This window comes from Ahaetulla prasina, chromosome 5, assembly GCF_028640845.1.
Source record: "Ahaetulla prasina isolate Xishuangbanna chromosome 5, ASM2864084v1, whole genome shotgun sequence".
Lineage (NCBI taxonomy): Eukaryota > Metazoa > Chordata > Lepidosauria > Squamata > Colubridae > Ahaetulla > Ahaetulla prasina.
In genome coordinates, this window is record NC_080543.1 from 80,292,309 (window position 1) to 80,308,489 (window position 16,181).

Here is a 16,181-nt window from a genome sequence, read left to right on the forward strand (position 1 = left end):
TTGGCATATTTCTAACAGGCTTTTCCAATCTAGTAACATTTTGTAATTTCAGCTCATGTAACTTCCAAACAATAGAAAGTGTAAGAACTGTTACATTCATTCATCCATTTTTCAATACAGGATTTCCAAATCACCTTATCAAAATCACTACAGCATACAGGTAGTCTGTGATTTACGATCACAGTTAAGCCCAAAATTTCCTTTGTTAAGCAAGACAGTTGTTAAGTGAATTTTACCCCAATTTACATTTTTTCTTGCCACAGTTGTTAAGTTAACCCCTGCTGTTAAATTAGCAACACAGTTGTTAAGTGAATCTGGCTTCCCCATTGACTTTGGTTGTCAGAAGGTCTCAAAGTGGGATCAGATGACCCTGGGACACTGCAACTGTCATAAATACATGCCAATTGCCAAATGGCTGAATTTTGATTACGTGACCATGGGGATGCTGCAATGATTGTAAATGTAAAAAAAATGGTCATGTCACTTTTTTTTTATTGAAAAAGTTTTACAAAGACTTACCCCTCCTTCCCCCTCCCCCCTCCCCAACCTCCCCTCTTCCCCACTCCCTCCCTCTCCCAAACCCGCTCCCCCCCCCCGGACTTCCTGAAACAAAATATAGGGTATTAAATCTAACAATCATAAGCTAAATTATGCTAACTATCTGTAAACTCCCATCCTCCCCTAGAACCTTAACTCTCCTTTTAGAAAGAAAAAACATAAACGTAATTCTTGTAAACTGTTCATTCAAAAGCTATTTGGTATTTCTTAGTCTGGCTTCTATTTTGAATATAGTCAATCCATCTTCTTCATTCCAATATGTATCTTTCTTGTGAGCAGTCTTTCAGGAATGCTGAGATTTTCGCCATCTCTGCTAAGTTTGCAACTTTTAATATCCATTCTTCAATTGTAGGCAAATGTTCCGTCTTCCAGTATTGCGCAACCAATAGTCTGATATCAGATTTAAAATCAATTTAGTCTTTATTTTCATACAATCCATAATTATACCCAATAAAAACAATTGTGGAATAAATTTTATCTTCTTTTTCAAAATATTTTGTATAATCCACCAAATTCTTATCCAAAATGGCTTAATTTTTTTACAAATCCACCATATATGAAAGTAAGTAGCATCATCCCTATCACATCTCCAACATTTAGCTTGCAAGTTCGGGTACATACACGCTAGTCTTTTAGGATCTAAATGCCATCTGTAAAACATTTTATAAAAATTTTCTCTTAAATTTTGTGCTTGGGTAAATTTAACATTTCTAACCCAAATTTTCTCCCAAGTTTCCATCATTATAGGTTCTTGTATATTTTGTGCCCATTTTATCATGCAATCCTTAACTAATTCCGTTTCTGAGTCTATTTCTAACAATGCATTATACAATCTTTTAATAAGCGATTGGCTTTGATTTCTAATTTGTTTTACCAAATTTTCTTCATTTTGCATGATACCAATTTTCTGATCCTCTTTCCATCTGGCTTGCAACTGTCCATACTGAAACCAAGTATAATTTTCAATATATTTAAAGATTTCAGTTGCAGCTTACCCTTTTCCATAAAAAGTTCTTTATAGGTTAGGGTTAGGGTTAGGGTTAGGGTTAGGGTTAAAACAAAAACCTCTTGTTTTTGTTCTGTACTTATATTCTGTATCGCATGTCTAGGACATGCCCACATAGGTATCTTGTAGTTTAACTTATATTGATACTTTTTCCAAACCCATAACAAAGCATTTCTTAATATATGAGCTTTAAAAACTTTATCCACTTTTTTATCATACAGTAAGCAAGCATGCGAACCATATAACAAATCATAACCCTCTATATTCAATATTCTATCTTCTGTTAAGTTAAACCAATCATTAATTAGAGATAGGGTAGCTGCTTCATAGCATAGTCTTAAATTAGGCATTTTAAGACCCCCTCTTTCACGTACATCCTGTATTATTTTCAATTTTATTCTGGGTCTTTTACCAGCCCATATAAATTTATTAATTCCATTTTGCCATTCTTTCAGATTTGCATCTTTTTTAAGTATTGATACCATTTGAAACAAAAATAAAAACCTGGGTAAAATATTCATTTTAAAACCGCTATTCTTCCCAATAAAGATAACTGCAGCTTCTTCCAATTCTCCATTTCCTTCTGCACTTTTTGCCATAAAACTTCATAATTATTTTTATATAATTTCACATTCAAGGCTGCAATATACACTCCCAAATATTTAACCTTTTTTACTATTTGAAATCCCGTTATTTTCTCTAATTCTACTTTTTGCTGTATAGTCATATTTTTAGTTATTATTTTTGTCTTTTGTTGAGTTACTTTAAATCCAGATACCTTCCCGTATTGACTAATTATATCCATCAAATATATAACCGATTGTATTGATTGGGATAAAGTAACCACCAGGTCGTCTGCAAATGCCCTTAATCTATAATCTTGATGTCTAATTTTAATTCCCTTTATGTTAATTGACCCACGTATCTTATTCAATAAAGGTTCTAACGTTAAAATAAACAATAATAGAATAGAATAGAATAGAATAGAATTTATTGGCCAAGTGTGATTGGACGCACAAGGAATTTGTTTTGGTGCATATGCTCTCAGTGTACATAAAAGAAAAAAAAAACCTTCATCAAAGGTACATTTACAACACAAATGATGGTCATAGGTTGCAATTTAACCCTTAATGATAGCAACAAAAAGTTACAGTCATACAGTCATAAGTGGAAAGAGATTGGTGATAAAAATGATGAGAAGATTAATAATAGTGTAGATTTAGTAAATAGTTTGACAGTGTTGAGGGAATTATTTGTTTAGCAGAGTGATGGCCTTCGGGAAAAAACTTCTTTTGTCTAGTTGTTCTGGTATGCAATGCTCTATAGCATTGCACACCATATATAATGGCGACAAAGGGCATCCTTGCCTTGTTCCTTTTTCAATTCTAAAAACTTCTGTTAAACTACCATTAACTATTATTTGAGCTATTTGTCTCTGATATACTGCCCTAATTGATTGTATAAAACATTCTCCAAATTGCATCTTTTCTATTACGCTAAATAAAAATTCCCAGTTCAATCGATCAAAAGTCTTCTCTGCATCTAAGAAAAAAAAAGCTGCAGGGACCTGGTTGTTTCTCTCTAAATATTCTAGTAAATTCACAATTTGTCTAACATTATTTCTCATTTGTCTCCCTTCTATAAATTCTGATTGATCATTATGAATCTTTTGTTGTATAACCAACATTAATCTATTGGCTAGTATTTTAGCAAAGATCTTATAATCAACATTCAAAAGTGATATTGGCCTATAATTTTCTGGCTTAGTACAATCTTGATCCTCCTTTGGTATCAGTGAGATAAAAGCAGTTCTCCAGGATGTAAGTACGTTTCCTCCGAGTTGAATTTTATTAAATAATTCCTTAAGAGGGTCCACCATTTCAAGTTGTAAATTTTTATAATAAACAGCGGTTAATCCATCTGTTCCTGGGGCTTTACCTATTTTTAGCTGCTTAATAGCTAAAATAATTTCTTCTGTTATAGATTGATTCAATCTTTCCCTTTGTTCTAACGTAAGTTCATCAATATTCCCTTCCTGTAAATATTTATCTATATCTATACCTTGAATTGAGTCACTAGCATATAATTTTGTATAAAATTCTAAAAAAGCTTTTTTAATCAAATTCTGTAGATATACTTCTTTACCTTTATATTCTATCTTTCCAATACACGTGATTTCTGTTTTTTCCTTATTACATATGCTAACCACCTGCTTGCTTATTAGCATTACAAAACGTATTGTGCTTAACATATTGTACATTAGTTGCAACCTGGTCAGCTATAAGCATATTAAACTGTCCTCGCAGTATATTTATTGCTTCTCTAACTTTTTCGTCCTCTGGATTAAGTATAAGTAGTTGCTCTTTCTTTTTTATTTCCTCTTCTAGTTCCCTATGCTGCTTCTGCTGTCTAATTCTGTGTTTATTATTCATATATATTAAAATTACCCTCATATATGCTTTACTTTCATCCCAAACTATTTCTATCGGAGTACCCTTATTCATATTCATTACAAAAAACTCTTTCATTTGTCTTTTACATTCCTTTACATTTTCTTCATATCTAAACAAATTCTCATTTAATCACCAAGATCTCCTATCTAACTTTTTGTCAGCCTGCCCCAGATCAGTGTTTGAGAAAATAAAAACCCAACTTTATCATGTTGAAGAATTTGGTAATCTTTATCATACAAATCTGGATGCGGTGAAAAGCATAGCTGGAACTGGAAGTAAATCAAATCCCCAGAGTCATATTCTCTCCTGAACCCTCCCCCTACTAGAGGTCATACAATAATAGTCCAATGTCTTCTTTCTCCTCAGTCACGTGTAGTTTCACTTCCGATATTCTCCCTCTGTCAATCTTCCGAATGGAATGTGGAATCAGCAGCTGCCGTTACATTCACGCGCCAACACAATTCAAACCTCTGGTTTTGAAAATGGCATTTCCTCTCTCCCCCACATACAATGTCAGCCGACGCTGGGAACAGTGAAAACCTCCCCCCTCTTCTCCATAAAGCATGTAAGACAATCAGTAGAGCAAACGTTTAACAAGGTAATAAAATAGTCAGATAATCTAGTAGGAGAAATACACTAAATTAAAGCAGAGGCTGACATTCGGCCCTCCTTCGAAAGAAGGACGTTAGTCCTGAAAAAGAAAAAGAAAAGTTAGGGTTTATCAGGATATTTGTTATAAAATAGTGCCAGTTTTTTGGGGGCCTGCATATCTTCTTTGTTAACCCATTCAGCTTGTGATAGAGGGAAGTGTTTCCATGCTACCAGATATTGGATTTTATTTCTATGTTTTCTAGAGTCTAGAATTTCTTTAATTTCAAAATGTTCTTCTCCGTTGATGAGGATAGGTACAGGGGCCTTAGTAGGATTTGGTCTAAAGGGGGATGTGTGCTCAGGTTTGAGCAAACTAACGTGGAAAACTGGGTGAATTCTTTTGAGAGATTTAGGTAGTTCCAGTTGGACTGTTACCGGATTTATGAATTTCAAGATGGGGAACGGGCCCACATATTTTGGTCCAAGTTTTTTAGATTTTTGAGTTGTTTGTAAATATTTAGTAGATAAGAAAACTTTATCTCCCACTTGGAACTTTTTCTCAGGAGCTCTCTTTTTATCTGCTTGTTTTTTGTGTGAGTGATGAGCATCATCAATTGCTTTTCGTGTAATATTCCATGTACTTTGCAATTGTTCTATCCATTCAGCCAGGGACGGAATCAATGGTTTTTGTTCAGGGAGTTCGGGAATGGGGACAAATTCTTGACCAGAGGCAATTTTAAATGGGGTGAATCCAGTGCTGCTATGAACAGAATTATTGTACGCCACTTCATAAATGGTATTAAATCTGCCCAATTATCTTGTTGATAGTTAATGTAACATCGTAAGTATTGTTCCAGTACTGAGTTTGAGCGTTCACAGCCGCCATTAGTTTGAGGATGATGGGAGGAGCTTAAACCTTGGGTGGAGCCTATCAACCGCAAAAATTATCTCCAAAACTTAGAAGTGAATTGCACCCCTCTGTCAGAGTTTATTCGTTTAGGAACCCCATGGAGTCTGTAGATGTGTTGGACAAACAGTTTTGCCAACGTTTTTGAAGAAGGAATTTTGGAACATGGGATAAAGTGTACTTGTTTGGAGAACAGGTCAGTAACCACCCAGATTACTGTATTTCCTCCACTTTCAGGTAATTCCACTATGAAGTCCATGGATATTTCTTTCCATGGGGCTTCTGGATGGGCTACTGTTTGTAGCAACGCAGGAGGCTTCCCTGGTGGTCTTTTAGCTGATGCACAAACAGGACAGCTTGCTATATAGGATTCAATGTCTTTTTTAAGACCTGGCCACCAAAACTGTCTTTTCAGGAGGTGTAAGGTTTTGACGAATCCAAAATGGCCAGCCATTTTAGCATCATGACAACGTAGAAGTATGACCTCCCTCAGAGATGCAGGCACGTATAACTTTGCTCCTACCCAAGCTAGTCCATCGCGAAGAGTGCACTCGTGCGAATGGGCTAAGAACCAGTCATCTTTGTTTAAGGCTTCCTTGAGCGAATTGGTGAGGTCGTCTGGTAACATCGGATCGGTATGAATTTGGGTACGAGTAATCGCTGGGGCTGCTAGCTGTTGCACTGGGAGTATAGGCCGTGCTACTTCCTTGCGAGTACTGTCATACTGAGGTAAACGGGAAAGGGCGTCCGTGAGGAAGTTCTTTCCCCCAGGAATGTAGCGCAAGGCAAAATTAAAGCGGTTAAAGTATTGGGTCCATCGAGCTTGTTTTGGTGATAGCTTTCTGGGAGTTTTCAGGGCTTCTAAGTTTTTATGATCAGTCCATACTTCAAAAGGGTATTTGGCCCCCTCTAAGAATTGTTTCCATGTTTGAAGAGCCCAGTGCACTGCAAAAGCCTCCTTTTCCCAGATGGCCCATCTCTGTTCTGTTTCAGTGAGTTTACGAGATGTGTAAGCACATGGTTGTAGCTCACCTTTAGCATTGGTTTGGAGTAAAACTGCTCCAACTGCTACGTCACTAGCATCAGCTTGAACCACGAATGGGGATTCCATGTCAGGGTGTTTGAGGACAGGCTCGGCGGCGAACAATCGCTTCAACTTTTCAAAAGCGGCCTGACACTCCATTGACCACTCCAGTGGTAAGGATGGTTTGGATTTAGTATTTCCTCTTGTTTTGAGGAGATTGGTGATTGGCAGGGCAATGTCAGCAAAAGAGGGAATGAATTGGCGATAAAAATTAGCAAATCCCAGAAAGCTCTGTAATTGTTTGTGGGTGCGAGGAGGAGCCCACTCTAGTACTGCTCGGACTTTGGCAGGGTCCATCTCCAAGCCATCAGAGGAAATACGGTATCCCAGATAGTCAATTTTTGATTGGTGGAATTCACATTTTGACAATTTTGCATAAAGTTCAGCGGCCAGCAATTTTTTAAGTACTGCTCTTACTAGCTTCACATGCTCCTCCATGGTTTCAGTGTAGATAAGTATGTCATCAAGATAAACAAGAACCCCTTTAAACAAGTGTTCATGGAGAACCTCGTTTATTAGTTGCATGAAAACTGCTGGGGCCCCTTGCAACCCAAATGGTAAGACTCGGAATTGGAAGCAACCAAGGGGACAATTGAACGCCGTTTTCCATTCATCCCCTTCTTTTATGCGTACTCTGTAATACGCTTCTCGTAAGTCCAGTTTAGTAAAGAACTTTCCGTTGGCTAAGTGGGCGAGCATGTCTTTCATAAGAGGCATGGGGTATATATTTTCCACGCACACAGAGTTCAGATTTCTATAGTCAACTATCAAGTGAAAGGTGCCATCTTTCTTTTCCCGGAACATGACTGGGGCTGCAACTCGAGGCCTAGCCGGTTGAATGAATCCTCGTTCTAAATTTTTATCTATGAAGTTCCGTAATTCCCCTAATTCTTTTTGGGTCATGGGGTAAGATTTCGGTTTCGGGAGTTTCACTCCTGGTAGAATGTCTATTGCACAGTCTGTGGGCCTATGGGGAGGCAGTACGTCAGAGGCCTTTTCACTAAAAACCTCTCGTAGGTCCCAGTACTCTTTAGGAATTTTTTCCTCCCCCTCTAGGCGCTCAACCATCGCCCCTAGTTTCTCAGGGCAATCAGGATCAGGGGTTTTTAAAATTATGTTCTTCTTCTTTAGTGCCGTTGTGCGGAGTCGCACCACCCCTGTTCTCCAGTTTATTTTAGGGTTCCATTTTCGGAGCCATGAGAGACCCAGCACGAGAGGTTGGTCCATTCCTGGAGCAACTATGAAGTTTATGATTTCTTTATGGTCACCTATGGTCATCTCTATGGGCTCTGTCACAAAGTGGGCTGGGCCTCGCCCCGCTATCGATCCATCTAGTTGGCAGAAGGCTATGGGCCTGCTTAATGTTTTTAGTCTCAGTTCCATTCTCTCCACCACCTCGGGGCTTAAGATACATCGGGTACAACCAGAGTCTAGGAGGGCTAGCATTTCCCCTTGCATTCCTGAGGATGGGATAAGCAGTTGTACAGGAACGGTAAGGGGCCCCCCTTTCCAACTCACCAAAAGGTCCTCATCCGATTCCGAAGATGGCTCGGTGTCATCTGACCCGGTCGGAGTCCCAAGTTCCTTCTCGATGGGAGGAGCGTACTTTGCGTCATCTGTTCCCCTCTTTGCGATCTCTCGCGATTTTGGTTCCACCTGTGCCGTTGGTTTTTTGCCACTAGGGGTCGCCTTTGGCGGCAGCTTTGCCCGACAATCAGCGGCTCGGTGGCCTTCTTTTCCACATCTGAAACAGCCTGTGGGTTTCTTCTTCCCACTCTCCACTGCAACAGAATCCTTGGTTGGTTCCCTCTGGAATTGAGGTTGGGTTTGCCTCCAGCTACGATCGGTTCGCAGGCGGTCCTTGGCTAGGTCTATCTCCATTTCTGCTGCCAGGGTGTACCAGCCATGCAGGGTAGTTGGGGATGCTCGGGCTCTACATAATTTATATAATTCTCCGTTAAGGCCGTCTTTGTATAAGTCCAAAAGAGCCACTTCCGACCACCCTCTCATGAGAGGTACCAGATCACTGAACTCTTGGTTGTAGTCGGTCACTGGTCTCCTCCCTTGTCTGATGGACCGCATGCGAATCTTGGCCTTTTGTTCTGCCAAGGGGTCCTCAAACCTCATTCTCAGGGCGGCCATAAAATGATGGTAGTTTCTTAGGAGAGGGGAATCCTCTTGGTATAAAGTCACGTACCAGGAAGCCGCCCTACCACTCAAGACTTGAGTTACGCTTCTTACTCTAGAGGCTTCTGACAAGTAATCTTCCCCCCATTCTTGCATGTGGCTATCCACCATAGCCTGGAATAAGCCTAATTCTTTGGGGTCCCCATCAAACTTTCTGGGAATTGGTGGAATTTTAGGTTTTTTTCTTCTATGAGGCAACATTTGTGGAGTGGGGACCCCCTGACCCATGGCCATATCTGCGGCTCCTGGAGAACGCAGCTCAGGCTTTCGGTCTCCCTGAAGCTCTCTGGTGTATGCTGCATCACCGGTGGCCATTGAAATTTCTGTTTCCACCTCTTCCCTCTCCCCCCAGGGTGTTTGGGTGGGGTTTTCATACCTTTCACGATATCTCTGTCGGTCTTTCGCCTCACGATACAGTCTCACAGCTTCTGCAATCTGTAACTGATCTTTGATTTCTTGCTCTTTTTGCCAAGCAGAGAGTTTTCTTTGTTGTTTACGTCTAGTAACTCCCGATTGTGCTTCCCCTGGGTCTGGAAAGCTTTTAAAATCCAGTTTGGCTTTCTCCTGTTTTTCCTCTATTTGTAATTTCTCCAGCCACTCTGCAGAAATTCCTGAGTATTTGGGAGGGTCCGATGTGGCTGCCAAAGCTGCTTCTGACTCCTCCAGCTCATCTTCTGAGATTGGCTTTTTTCCCAGAAAGTATTTTTTATCAGCTTGTCTGCGATGGTCCTGAGATGAGATGTCTGCCAGTTGTTCCTCATTAGGTTCGTATTCGTGCTCCGACACCGTTATGGGAAAAAAAAAATTCAGTCCCCTCGGTTGTGATCCGGGATGACTGATTTTGGGTGAGTTCCAGCTTAATGTCAGCCTGCCCCAGATCAGTGTTTGAGAAAATAAAAACCCAACTTCATCATGTTGAAGAATTTGGTAATCTTTATCATACAAGTCTGGATGCGGTGAAAAGCATAGCTGGAACTGGAAGTAAATCAAATCCCCAGAGTCATATTCTCTCCTGAACCCTCCCCCTACTAGAGGTCATACAATAATAGTCCAATGTCTTCTTTCTCCTCAGTCACGTGTAGTTTCACTTCCGATATTCTCCCTCTGTCAATCTTCCGAATGGAATGTGGAATCAGCAGCTGCCGTTACATTCACGCGCCAACACAATTCAAACCTCTGGTTTTGAAAATGGCATTTCCTCTCTCCCCCACATACAATGTCAGCCGACGCTGGGAACAGTGAAAACCTCCCCCCTCTTCTCCATAAAGCATGTAAGACAATCAGTAGAGCAAACGTTTAACAAGGTAATAAAATAGTCAGATAATCTAGTAGGAGAAATACACTAAATTAAAGCGGAGGCTGACACTTTTCCTGATTGAATTCCACTCACACCGGACTATGATCAGTTAAAGTTCTTGGACATATTTTGGTCTTCTTCACCCTGGAAAGAAAATCAATAGAAATTAGTATAAAATCAATCCTAGAAAAGGATTGATGTCTATCAGAAAAAAAGGTAAAATCTTTTTCTTCAACATTCCTTTCTCGCCAAATATCTCTTAGCTCCAACTCTTCCATCATATCAAAAAAGCTTTTGGCAATTTCACACAACTTGAAATATTTTGAGAAATACTCTTTTTATCTTTCTTAGTATCCAACACTCCATTCCAGTCTCCCATTAATACAAACAATTTATAATTCCACTGTATTATTTTATACACTGTATAAAAATTTTCTTGCTGCTGGTTAGGTACATATACTCCAATTACAAGTATTCTCTTACCCTCTATTAAAAGTTCAATAGCAATATATCTTCCTTGAACATCTGCCTCAATTAATTTGGCTGTTAGTTCTTTCTTTAGGTATATAACTACGCCATTCTTCTTCTCTGGAGCCGATGAAGCAAAATGTGTACCTAGTCTTGAATTTATCAAATACTTTTGGTCTGTCACTCTAATATGTGTTTCCTGTAAGCAAATTACATCTTTTTAAATTTCATGAAATATCTTTTTCCTTTTTTGTGGCGAGTTCAGGCCGTTAACATTCCAAGTTAAAAATCTATTTGCCATTCTTGGCACTGTGAAGCTTTTGGAACCTCAGCTGAAGATCTTCCTCAATCCTCTTCTTTGGCCTGCCCCTCCCACAGCTTCTGTTTTAGGAGTTTCTTGAGTTTTTGTTTGAGATTGCTGCATTTTTTCTTGTTCTTTAAGTTTAGTAGCTGTTCTGATCAGTCTTTGCTCTTTTGGATCTTTAATATCCCCTATATTTTCCCCTACTTCTGATATTTGAAAAATAGCAAGTGATTGCGACAAATCTTCTTCAGTAATTGCAGCTTCCGCTTGCACTTATATCTGTTTTCCTTCCTTCTCATACTTTTTTACTAACTCTGCTTCTCCTCTCCTCCTAGCATCTGGTGATGGTGGACTTCCAGCCTTTAAAACATTGGTATAAAAATCCCTTGCCTTCCAAACCTTGTTAAGGCGATATCTTTCTCCAGCATAAGTTAACGTTAATCCAGTTGGAACATCCCATCTAAATTGCATCTGTTGATTTCTAAGCTCATTCACCAAAAAAGCAAACTCCTTTCTATTTCTTAGCATTTTAGAAAGAATTTCTTTCAAAACTAATATCTCTTGTCCTGCTTTTGCATTTTATTTTTGTAAGATGCTTATAAAATTTCATTTCTAATCCTCCTAGTTGTAAAATAAATCACAATGTCTCTTGGCAATTGTCTTTGTCTAGCAACCCAGGAATTAACACGGTAGATTTTATCAATTTGGAATTGAAAGTCTGCAAAGGCTTCTGAAAAAATCTCTCTTAAGATTTCCTGTTTGTTTTCTTGCAACCCGCACACTCTTACAGCAAACTCCATCGATCTATATTGTAACAAGACCATTTCATCATCTGCTTTTTCCACCTTAGTCTGAACCTCCTCCATTTTATTTTCTAAATTCAAATTAGATTGTTTAATTTCTTCCACCCTTTCCTCCAACTGGATTATGTTGTTTGCCAAGCCTTGAAATGCAGTCAGTATGTCTTCTCTTATATCTTTATTGTGAGCTGACATCTCCTCTGAAATCTATTAAAATTTTTCTTCCATAACAGCAATATGAAGCTTTAGTGATTGTTCTATAGAATCTTTTAAAAATTCCTTCAAAGATTCTTGTAAAGCTTCCAAGTTTACGGCTTGTGGATTAGCCGTATGAGCTGGAGAGCCCCCAGCACTTTTAGAGAGTTCAGGCTTTAATTGTTTAGAAGCCATCTTGCTTTAATTATACTTAAACACCTTCAATAAGTCCAATTCTCCTTGATTCTTCCAAAGGCACGATGATTAAATTAAGTAAATATAAATCTTTCAATTACCATTTTCAAACTGTCCAGATTAATGTAAAAAACATAGCTCTGAGGGCGCTAAAAGCTTTAACAAGCAGTTCCTTAACTTTCACTTTCCCGCCCTATTTATAACAAGTGCCGTTTTCTTTATTCTTCTCGAGTTGATTCAAAAGGAAAGAGTTTGGCAACAAAGGTTTGTTACTTGCAATCACAGATGCCAATTCTCGTGCTTTTGTTCCGTCTGCATTGAAATCAATTTGAAGCTAATCATAGAGGCAGAGGTGGTCACAGCTTCTTGTTCTGCATAAAGCAGAAGCGCTCTGGGTGCGGAGCTCTGTCAGGCTAAAGAGGAGCTCTCACCCTTCGATCTCCTGGCTTTTCCCCAAGAAATCTCGGGGAGCTCTACCCACGCCCGACTGCTCTGCTTTCCCTCTTCTTCCGAGGGAAAGCTTTCCAAACCACCAGACAGCCAATTTGCGCTGTCAAAACGGTTTTAAACGCAACCACAGGGCTGGCGATCCGAAGGACCATTCCCCATTCACACAATATAAAATAGTCACATTTATTTTGAAATTTAAGGAATTTACAACTGATTTAACATAATATAGTACTTCATTTTTCCCCCAAATGAGTAATAAGAGTAGTATGTCCTTGTTTATTCAAATGACCTTTATTCTAACCCTCTCATTTATGGCTGAACAATCCCATCCACCTCCACATCCCCAAAATTACATCAGAACATCCTGGCAGAAATTCTAAATTCCTGGTGTATGTCAATTATACATCAAGGACCCAAGAACAGAGGAAGTCACTCATCGGATAAAATGACTGTGTAAATTATAAATGAGATACCACAGTTGATACTTATTTTTATAGTCTTCATGCGCAGCATTCAATAAAGTCATATAAACATGCCTTTCTATGAGTTCCTCTTTCTACCACAAATTTCTTAAAAAATTATACTTGACAAAGTTCAGTTACTTTGAGTTTAGCTCATACAAAAAACAAGGTAAGAACTGTTATAATATCCCCTGATGTAACCTTTTAAGTTTAACATTTGTAATCTCTCTGAAAGTCAAACTTGATTTAAATATACTTAAACACCTTCAATAAGTCCAATTCTCCTTGATTCTTCCAAAGGCACGATGATTAAATTAAGTAAATATAAATCTTTCAATTACCATTTTCAAACTGTCCAGATTAATGTAAAAAACATAGCTCTGAGGGCGCTAAAAGCTTTAACAAGCAGTTCCTTAACTTTCACTTTCCCGCCCTATTTATAACAAGTGCCGTTTTCTTTATTCTTCTCGAGTTGATTCAAAAGGAAAGAGTTTGGCAACAAAGGTTTGTTACTTGCAATCACAGATGCCAATTCTCGTGCTTTTGTTCCGTCTGCATTGAAATCAATTTGAAGCTAATCATAGAGGCAGAGGTGGTCACAGCTTCTTGTTCTGCATAAAGCAGAAGCGCTCTGGGTGCGGAGCTCTGCCAGGCTAAAGAGGAGCTCTCACCCTTCGATCTCCTGGCTTTTCCCCAAGAAATCTCGGGGAGCTCTACCCATGCCCGACTGCTCTGCTTTCCCTCTTCTTCCGAGGGAAAGCTTTCCAAACCACCAGACAGCCAATTTGCGCTGTCAAAACGGTTTTAAACGCAACCACAGGGCTGGCGATCCGAAGGACCATTCCCCATTCACACAATATAAAATAGTCACATTTATTTTGAAATTTAAGGAATTTACAACTGATTTAACATAATATAGTACTTCATTTTTCCCCCAAATGAGTAATAAGAGTAGTATGTCCTTGTTTATTCAAATGACCTTTATTCTAACCCTCTCATTTATGGCTGAACAATCCCATCCACCTCCACATCCCCAAAATTACATCAGAACATCCTGGCAGAAATTCTAAATTCCTGGTGTATGTCAATTATACATCAAGGACCCAAGAACAGAGGAAGTCACTCATCGGATAAAATGACTGTGTAAATTATAAATGAGATACCACAGTTGATACTTATTTTTATAGTCTTCATGCGCAGCATTCAATAAAGTCATATAAACATGCCTTTCTATGAGTTCCTCTTTCTACCACAAATTTCTTAAAAAATTATACTTGACAAAGTTCAGTTACTTTGAGTTTAGCTCATACAAAAAACAAGGTAAGAACTGTTATAATATCCCCTGATGTAACCTTTTAAGTTTAACATTTGTAATCTCTCTGAAAGTCAAACTTGATTTAAATATAGCTGAGTTCCATATGTGGATTGACCGAAAGCTTTCTTTTTTCCCAATACCTACATTGAAATGAACTGCTTTCATAATCCAAATAGATGTGTTATGTTTATATCAGTTAAAAAGGGGAACAGTTTATCCCCAAGCACTAACAACTTCTTTAAAACTTCAGATAAGATTTATTAACACTGTAGAATATTGCATTATTTGTTCAAAATATTATAAATTATAGATTCTAGTAAACATGTTTCAAAGTGTTGGAAGAAATATCCATCTGGGTTCAGTTCCAAGTGGGGACAAAGACACTGGAAACATGAAGACTGCTTGGAAAGATGGTTTAATGGTGGTCAGGATCACATGGCTTGAGTTCCTGAACAGAAAAGGGCTGAGATCCTGTGTGCTCCCTGGTTTTATGCTTTTTCTGAGCTTTGAACTTTCTGGGGCACAGGAAGAGTACCCTGATTGGCTGTCAGACTCCCAGGGGGTGGGGGTCTTAGCTAGCCTTGCTGGCTGATGTAATCTTCCCAGGTGCCATGTGGTGAGTTTCAGTTGCTAGATGGGTTCTATTATGATGCAGATGATGGTTGACAAAGGTGGGGGGAAATGAGTGAGCTTAGCTGAGGCTTTAATGGCTCATTGACAAAGGTAGGGGGGGAGTCAGGAAGCTGCTTTGTCTTTAAAACATGTTTCTCCATTTCTCATTCAGGGAAATATATTCTGGCTTTTAAATATTTTCTAAAATATTTCATTCTTCTAGGAGGGGGGTGGGTGCTAAATTCCTACAATCCCTACTTTTTTTTTTTTTTCAAAACGTGAGTTTTGAAACATGCTCTTGGCAAAAAATTAAAATTGATCAAATCAGGGAGGCTTGATGGGTGCTTTTAATTTTTCTGATGCAAAGGAAGCCATTGATAGAGACAACAGAAAAAAGATTCCTTCAGTGGCTCCCAAAAGCTTTCAACCATGAAGGTCTAGCAGCCAGGGGAAAAGTTCTGGTAAGAATTTTACAGTATCCAATTTTCTATGCCAATTAATTTCAGCTGTTAGATATCGCTTTCTGTGAGCTTCCAGTCAGGTTTCAAGCAAGCACACATCCCAAAATTTTCACAGCCATGGTTTTCCTTTAAATTACAGGCTGCTCATTTCCAAGGGTTAGTTACTGAACCTGCCCTAGCTCTTACTTTAGTGCATCCAGGATTTATTTATTTTTTGGTCCAAATTGAGGTTAATCAGTGTGCAATCCAGGCTTTTTCCTTTCTTTTTTTTTTTTAAATGAGCCCTGGGACTTCTACTCATGAGACCACCAGTGCAACATATCTTGCTTTACTGGGCAACTGGGCAGCATAATTTGTGAGTCATAGTCAGGGCTTGGGTTTTGGATATCACTTTTTCTGCTATCTCAAGAGAGGAATTGCCTGAGAGGGATGCCCCTCCCCCATGGAATTAGCAGGGAGATCTGACTCCTTGGGCTTTTAGTGCCACAGAGCAAAAATCAACCTAGGAGAAGTCTTGTGTGGAGATAAGTGAAGGGAATAGTTTCAGTCTAATTCTGAATGGTGTGTCTCTCTGTGTGTGCCTGTGTATGCAGCTACCTTTACAATTCAGGAAATACAAACAATACAAACATGCTGGACAAATTTCCCTACCATTAGACAGAAATCTTAGGTGTTCAGAACTAACTGTGGCAGCCACTTTCAAATACAATCCTTATACGTGAGTACTTTAGACTGATTACAATGTAAATGAGACAAGAAAGAAAACCTTACAATGAATTTTCCACCTCCCCCATAGTCTTTCCAGTTGTCTTCTGGGGATTGAAAAGAGTCTTTTAG